The following is an 8,587-nucleotide window of genomic DNA, read 5'->3' as shown; positions in this document are numbered from 1 at the left end:
ACCTCACCAATTTTCTCACTAATTTCTGTGTGGAAAACCTTTTTTTGTTTGTTTAAAAAATGTCATTTGTTGTTATTTTAAATTTTTACATATGTATTTCTATATATTTTTTATTTTAAAAATTCATTTAAACACTTTCCCAGTTTTAATTTCTTATACAATAAATATTGATAGACATAACCCATCTAAGCAAAAGCTCTTTGGAGTCCTTAGTAGCTTTTTTTCTTGAGACAGTCTTGCTCTGTCACCCAGGCGGGACTGCAGTGGTGCGATCTCAGCTCACTGCCACCTCCACCTCCTGGATTCAAGGCTCTTGCCTCGGCCTCCTGAGTATGGGGATTACAGGCGCCTGCCACCACACGTGGCTAATTTTTGTATTTTTACTTAAGAGTTGCTACTGAACGTGCCATGGCATTGACAGTCTAGGTGAGGTTGGTTGCTGCCAAAGTGCTGGGATTACAGGCGTGAGCCACCATCCCCAGCCCCACACCCAGCCTCACCACCCCCCCGCATTTTTTTTTTTTTTTTGTAGCTTTTAACTTTTTTTTTCTTTTTTTTTTTTCTTTTTTGAGACAGTGTCTCACTTTTTCACCCAGGCTTGAGTGCAGTAGTGCAATCTCAGCTCACTGTAACCTCCAACCTCTGGGTTCAAGCAATTCTCCTGCCTGAGCCTCCCGAGTAGCTGGGATTACAGGTGAGTGCCACCACACCCTGCTAATTTTTGTATTTTTAGTAGAGATGGGGTTTCACCATGTTGGCCAGGATGGTCTTGAACTCCTGACCTCAAGTGATCTGTTTGGCTTAGCCTCCCAAAGTGCTGGAATTACAGGCATGAGCCACTGCACCTAGCCTTTTTGTAGGTTTTTGTGTGTATTCTTTTGAGTTTTCTATATATAGGAGCATGTTATCTGTTAATAAAGGCAATTTTACTTCCTTCCAATTTGGATGCTTTTTTCCCCTTTTTCTTGGCTAATTGCTCTGTCTAGGAGTTCTAGTACAGTTGAATAGCAGCGTGGAATTAGCCATCCTTCTCTTATTCCTGATCTTAAAAGTTTTTCCCTTTTACCATTGAGTATGATGTTAGCTGTGAGTTTTTCATGTTGAGGATAGTCTCCTTCCATTCCTGGTTTGCTGAATGTTTTATCACGAAGGCTCAACAATTTTTAAGAGCATAGAGGGGCCCTGAGCCCGGTTTGAGAACTGCGCATCTAGAGTCTTAGTTAAGAGCGAGGGCTGTAAAGTCGGTCTACCTGGTTTTGAATTGCAGCTGGGCCACTTACTTGCTACAGACCTTGGCCAATTTACTTAATCTTTCCGCCCTAGTTTCCTTATTTGGAAAATAGGGATGATGATAATAGTAACATGATCTACCTCAGAGGGTTAAATTGAAATGAGATGAATACATATTAGAACAGCGCTCAATGTAGGGTAACTGCTCAACAAATGTTAGCAAGTACTCAAAGAACCAAACCAATTTCAGTAATTAATTGGCAATTTCTGTACTCTTTTCCTAAAGTCTACCCTACAAGAATTTAATAATTTGACTTCGCTTTTGATTATTTAACACAAGATGCCTCATTTTGTAAATGTAAATTCCGTAGCAAATACAGAATTTACATTTCTGTAATTGTTATTGTTTACATTTTTGTCATAGTTGTTTTTCTTTTTAGTCCATTTTAACTGTCCAGTTGTGCTTTTATTATTAGCTGTCTCACGTACTGCTTTGATGCAGTCAAATATAAGATAAATAACTAAAACTGGTCCAGTTTCTATCACATTATCAAGGCTGTTGTGTTAATAAAAATAATATTAGGGTTCCACGGACCTTAAAGAGCTGGAATTATCTGTTCCGCATGTTCTGAATCTTTTAAATAATCTATGAAGACTAAGCACAGTTGCTGTGATTCTGCTGCAGTGGTATAAATATGACCTTCCACGAAAAAGCATGTCATGGCCAGAAGTAAAATTCAAAGCAGCAGGTTGGGTTTCAGACTCTATGACACTAGAATATGCTGCCTCTCTGGTTACAGGGAAATAAATATAGAACACACTGATTATGTGAACACATTTTATTTAACTTTGCCCATCTTTACTCATTTCCCAGCCAACAGAAACTAGATCAGTCCAAAGGGATAAGTAGGTCTGCTTATCCCTTTCCTTCTAGCCTCAGAAATTCCCCTTGTTTTCAAGGCTAAATTTTCCATCTTCACTGTTGAGTTTACTCCGTTGCTGTCCTGCTAAACTGTCTGTTCATTGATATATATATATTTTTTTAAGATGGAGTTTTACTCTTGTTGCCCAGGCTGGAGTGTAATGGTGCGATCTCGGCTCACCACAATTTCCACTTCCTGAGGTCAATCAGTTCTCCTGCCTCAGCCTCCCAAGTGGCTGGGATTACAGGCATGTGCCACCATGTCTGGCTAATTTTGTATTTTTGGTAGAGACAGGGTTTCTCCATGTTGGCCTGATCTCAGGTGATCCAAAGTGCTGGGATTACAGGCGTGAACCACCTTGCCCAGCTTGTCCATTTCCTTTCTGGTGAGTTTGATGTCTCCACTTCTACTGGTTCCTTTTTCTGATACCCAAAAATATATAACAATTTCCCCTAACAGAAAAACATGTCCTCAAAGCCTCTGCTTCAGCCTCTGAGTGTCTTCCTTTCTTTTTCCTTCCTATGAAAGTTTCTTCACCCCACATTTTCATCTCCTCACAGTCTCCACACCACTGTGATCTGTCTCTGGCCACTGGCTGGTGATCTCCTATCTGCCAAGTCCATGAGTCTTTTTCTGTGTGTTATTTGACCTCACTAGGCGTGGTGGTTCACCCTTCACTCCTTGAAACTCTCCTTACCTGGAATTTGTAACACAGTTTTATAATTTTTCCCACTTCTCTTTCTCTAATGTTTTCTTTTCAGTTTGCTGTATCATAGCTTCCTCTTCTGTCCCCACCTTGGGCACTGGTATTACCCATGTCTTCTACAATGGTTGAATTAATTTACACTCCCAGTGTAAAAGTGTTCCTATTTCTTCACATCATCTCCAGCATCTGTTGTCTCCAGATTTTTTAATGATTGCCATTCTAACTGATGTGAGATGGTATCTCAATCTGGTTTTGATTTGCATTTCTCTAAAGACCAGTGATGATGAGCATTTTTTCATGGTTGTTGGCTACATGAATGTCTTCTTTTGAAAAGCGTCTGTTCATATCGGAGTCTTGCTCTGTCGCCAGGCTGGAGTGCAGTGGTGCAATCTCAGCTCACTGCAACCTCCGACTCCCTGGTTCAAGTGATTCTCCTGCCTCAGCCTCCTGAGTAGCTGGGATTACAGGCACAAGCCATCATGCCCAGCTAATTTTATATTTTTAGTAGAGACAGGGTTTCATCATCCTGGGATGGTCTTGATCTCCTGACCTCATGATCTGCCTGTCTTGGCCTCCCAAAGTGCTAGGATTACAGGTGTGAGTCACCGCACCTGGCCTTTTTTTTTTTTTTTTAAATTGAGACAGTGTTTCTCTCTTGTTGCCTAGGCTGGAGTGCAATGGCACAATCTCAGCTCACTGCAACCTCCGTCTCCTGGGTTCAAGTGATTCTCCTGCCTCAGCCTCCTGAGTAGCTGGGATTACAGGCACACACCACCATGCTAATTTTGTATTTTTAGTAGAGAAGAGGTTTCACCATGTTGGCCAGGCTGGTCTTGAACTCCTGACCTCAGGTGACTGGTCCACCTTGGCCTCCCAACGTGCTAGGATTATAGGCGTGAGCCACTGTGCCCTGCCTGGGCAAGTTTTTAAACCTTGTTAACGTTGTTAAGTTCCTTCTCCTGTCAAATGGAGATAATAACATTGTTGTTTACCTATGGAAGATAACATTAAACATCAGATTGTTCAATAGACTCACAAGAATCAGTAGTCTTATCCAGTATTGGCCTTTACTGATAATTCGAAAGATGCAGATGATATTGAGACTTAGGCCAAGCGCATAGATGTTTGGGACCCCCCCGTGCCACTCCAGGTCCTCTCTTGCCACATTAGGATACACCCTGGCACAGAATGAACATAGGAGGCTTTAAGTGACGCATGCAGGACCTCACTTACACAAAGAGCTCAGGAAATACCTTCATTTTATACTTCGGTAATGACATAGCGGACAGATCAACTATGTCCTGGTAAATGTATTGCATAAACAAGGCCCCTTTTTGTTATCTTTCTAATTGTAAATGCCATCAATAAGTATTTAGGAGATTGACCTGGGTCATTTCTGTTTTCTTTCTGTCCTCTTTCCACAGATGCTCTGAAGGTTGGAACTACGACTACTACCATTACCTAACAGTTATTTCTTCTTTCCTAGTTAATAGAACCTGATTTCATTTGTGCTACATGTACGAAGAAGGAATACCTGCCCCCAGGCCTCAGAGAAAAGTCTTGATTGGTTGAAGCCTAGCCTGTTCCCCTGCTAGAGATTGCTTCCAAACTCAGCATGTGGCCAATTATGGCCGATGAGATGGAAGAGTCTGGAAGCAGGCTTTTGGAAAGATTCTTGTAGCCCAGTTAAAGATAAAAGTTAAAGGAAAAAGCCTTGTGTTGACAAGCTTAAGAGTGAAAAATCAACACACACAATGCGGATCAGGAAGACATAAAGAGGCCAGGTTCTTAATGACATCCTTGAGCCACTGCAGCTAAAAAGGAAACTTCTTTCTCTAGGATTCTTATGTCAGATTTTCAAATGTCTTCACGGCTTAAACCAGAGTTACGCATCCTTTTACTTGTAACTTCATGTGTTCCCAACGGAAACAGTACCTTGCAGAGTTGCTTGAGAATCCAGACACGCACTGAAAGTAATGCGTGCAGCATATGATAGGTTTCTATCTTATAACCACTACCCAACATTGTTTTCTCCTTTCTTCTCTAGTTTACAAAACCTGATTTTATTCAGGCGGCCACAAGCACAAGGAAGGAGAACCCTGTCTCCTGGCCTCAGAGAAAACCCTGACCAGGTCTCAGTATCTGTCAGGATAGCTCTGTCCTTTTAGTTCCCTTTCCCTTTCCTTCTCCCAGTCAGCTGTCATCCCTCAATTCTTCTCTGTTCCATGTTTCTCAGCATTCATTTACTCACCAAACTCTTAGAGTTGATTCCTAATTAACCTTTCCTTTCTCCTTTCACCGCAGCTGCCATAGTCAAGATCTGTTCATTTTTGGCTTAGGTGACTGTTCTTCTCAGCTCTTCGCTGCCTATTTCATCCCCCCTCACCTCATTCTCTGCATATCTACCTAAGCTACTAAAATGGAAGAGCTGAGCATGTTACACCTTTGCTTAAAAGTTTCCCTACCCTGTAATCCCAGGACTTTCGGAGACTGAGGCGGGTGGATCACAAGGTCAGTTCAAGACCAGTCTGGCCAGCATGGTGAAACCCCGTCACTACTAAGAATACAAAAATTAGGCCGGGCGCGGTGGCTCAAGCCTGTAATCCCAGCACTTTGGGAGGCTGAGGCGGGTGGATCACGAGGTCAAGAGATCGAGACCATCCTGGTCAACATGGTGAAACCCCGTCTCTACTAAAAATACAAAAAATTAGCTGGGCATGGTGGCGCGTGCCTGTAATCCCAGCTACTCAAGAGGCTGAGGCAGGAGAATTGCCTGAACCCAGGAGGCGGACGTTGCGGTGAGCCGAGATCGCGCCATTGCACTCCAGCCTGGGTAACAAGAGTGAAACTCCGTCTCAAAATAGTAATAATAAAAATACAAAAAAAAAAAAAAAGAATACAAAAATTAGCCAGGTGTGGTGGTGAGCACCTGTAGTACCAGCTACTCAGAGGCTGAGGCAGGAGAATCCCTTGAACCTGGGAGGTGGAGCTTGCAGTGAGTTGAGATCACACCACTGTACTCCAGCCTGGGCAAGAGAGTGAAACTCTGTCTCAAAAAAAAAAAAAAAAAAAAAATTAGCTAGGCGTGGTGGTGAGTGTCTATAATCCCAGCTATTCAGGAGGCTGAGACAGTAGAGTCACTTAAATCTGGGAGTTGGAGGTTGTAGTGAGCTGAGATGGTGCTATTGTTCTCTAGCCTGGGCAATACGAGCAAAACTCTATCTCAAAAAAAAAAAAAAAAAAAAAAAAAAAAAAGTTTAGGCTGGGCTTGGTGGCTCACACCTGTAATCCCAGCACTTTGGGAGGCCGAGGTGGGCAGATCATGAGGTCAGGAGTTCGAGACCAGCCTGGCCAATATGGTGAAAACCCCTTCTCTACTAAAAATACAAAAATTAGCTGGGCATGGTGATGCATGCTTATAGTCCCAGATACTCAGGAGGCTGAGGCAGAATTGCTTTAATCCGGTGGGCGAAGGTTGCAGTGAGCTTACATCATGCCACTGCACTCCAGCCTGGGGAACAGAGAGAGACTCCATCTCAAAAAATTTTTTTTACTAACCCTCCTCCCTCAGCCAGGTGGTTGGGAGTTCCTAGATTGTGCTGTGGGTCTTTCTACCCGCTGAACTGCCTTCCTTCTGAAAGGCACTCTCTACCCTGGTCCTTCAGGGTTCACAGTCTCTATCTAACTAGCCTGCCTCTCTGGCCAAATTAATCACTCTCTCCTGATGAGGTTCAGGACACATTACCCCAAAAGATAGCATCTTGGCATTTGAGAAAACAGCAGAATCAGGAAGGTCATTCTCACTTCCCTCTTTCCCTTCTCTGGAGTGAGTCATAAAACCCTCACCTCAGAAGTACCCTTCCTATGTGCAGAGGAAAGGGACATTAGGAACATGCTAATCCACAAAGAGACACCAAGAAGAATCTGAACAGACAGGCCTGGCTAAGTTCCCCTCAGTTTCTTTCCATTAGATCACATCCTCTTTGTGCAATCCTGCTTCCTCATGACTATCCCCCAGCTGGAGCTGGTCCTGGACAGATCAAGTACACACTTGATCTCAGCCAAATTGCAGAGACGCCATGGACCGACCAAGTACAAAGAGGCTTCAAACAATGTGCACACCCCCAGCACCTGGCCATTTCACTTTTAGACATTGGCGCCCTGGAGAAACTCCTGAGCATGTGCACAAGGCGAGTATTACAAGGATGTTCACTACAACGTGGTTTATGGTAGTGAAACAACTCAGTGCCCCATTGGTGGGGGGAATTTAAAATAAACTGTGGTATGGTCAATACTCTAACAGTGAAAATGAATGACCAAGTGTATTAAAATCAGTGGATTTCAAAAACTTAAGTGAAAAAACATGTAAGGATATTATTTACATAAGCTTTAATTTTTTTTTTTTTTTTTTTTTTTTTTTTTTTTTTTTTTGAGACGGAGTTTCGCTCTTGTTACCCAGGCTGGAGTGCAATGGCGCGATCTCGGCTCACCGCAACCTCCGCCTCCTGGGTTCAGGCAATTCTCCTGCCTCAGCCTCCTGAGTAGCTGGGATTACAGGCACGTGCCACCATGCCCAGCTGATTTTTTTGTATTTTTAGTAGAGACGGGGTTTCACCATGTTGACCAGGTTGGTCTCGATCTCTTGACCTTGTGATCCACCCACCTCGGCCTCCCAAAGTGCTGGGATTACAGGCTTGAGCCACCGTGCCCGGCCACTTTAAATTTTTATAAAATAACTATGTATTGTTTATAGGTAAAGTATGTAAATATGGGCTGATTATGCCCAAATTTCAGGAGAGTGATTGCTTCTAGAGATGGAGAGAGAAGACCAGGACCGCAGAGGGGACTTCAATTTTGGTTGTTTTTTTTTTAAGGAGAAGCATCTTCTTTGCCCATCCCCTGCCCTCACCTCAATTTTTGTCAGTTACTGTTCTTACAGGGTAAAGCTATAAAATTTACATTTTATTTTGTAACTCTAAGTAAGTTTTCTATGTTTAGCCTGTAGTTGTTTCAAAATTTAAAAAATTTTAAATAGCATTTCAGCTTTGTAACTATGTAAATATCATTCACGAAATAACCAATTTTTACAGCTATTTTAGAATTTGTCTAACAGGTTTTCCATTTTTTTTTTTTTTTTTTTTACTGGAAAACCCCCATAAAAAAGGGAATATTAATCAATGTAAATCCTCATGTCATTTCAACTGTTGGTCCAAGGAAATTCTTTTGGGCATCCGAAAATGACAAATCCTCTTCATCTCTTGCCAGCTTCTTTCACTTCTTTGGGGTTTCAATTTCTTGTATCCCATGTTGTCTTTTTTCTTGGACCCTCCTTTAATTTTTGCTAGAAAATATGTTTGAATAACTTTGTCATCCAAGGAATATGAATAGTAAATGCTCTGAGTTCTTACAAATGACTGATACTTCAGCAGGGTTTACAATGTACCAAGCTTTTCTTCCTTGCCAACTATGAAGATGTTATGTTACTCATTGTTGTCCAGGATCCAATGTTGTCTATGTCAGGTGAAAATTCTGCTTCTTGTTCTTTCTAGGAAGTCCCCAAGATTTTAGGATTTCCCATTTATACTTGGAGTTGTGAAATTGTGCCAAGATGTGTCTAGGTTTTTTTTTTTTTTTAGACGGAGTTTTACTCTTATTGCCCAGGCCAGAGTGCAATGGCACGATCTCAGCTCACTGCAGCCTCTGGCTCCTGGGTTCAAGTGATTCTCCT

General features: G+C 42.2%; 1 pseudogene; it reads left to right on the top strand.

Annotated features, from left to right (window-relative positions):
• The first annotated feature begins 7,937 nt into the window (after positions 1-7,937).
• On the top strand, positions 7,938-8,014 carry LOC120368128 (U7 small nuclear RNA; annotated as a pseudogene).
• The last annotated feature ends 573 nt before the right edge of the window (positions 8,015-8,587 follow it).

This window comes from Saimiri boliviensis, chromosome 5 (assembly GCF_048565385.1).
Source record: "Saimiri boliviensis isolate mSaiBol1 chromosome 5, mSaiBol1.pri, whole genome shotgun sequence".
Taxonomy (NCBI): domain Eukaryota; kingdom Metazoa; phylum Chordata; class Mammalia; order Primates; family Cebidae; genus Saimiri; species Saimiri boliviensis.
This window is presented reverse-complemented; position numbering and strand designations above follow the sequence as displayed.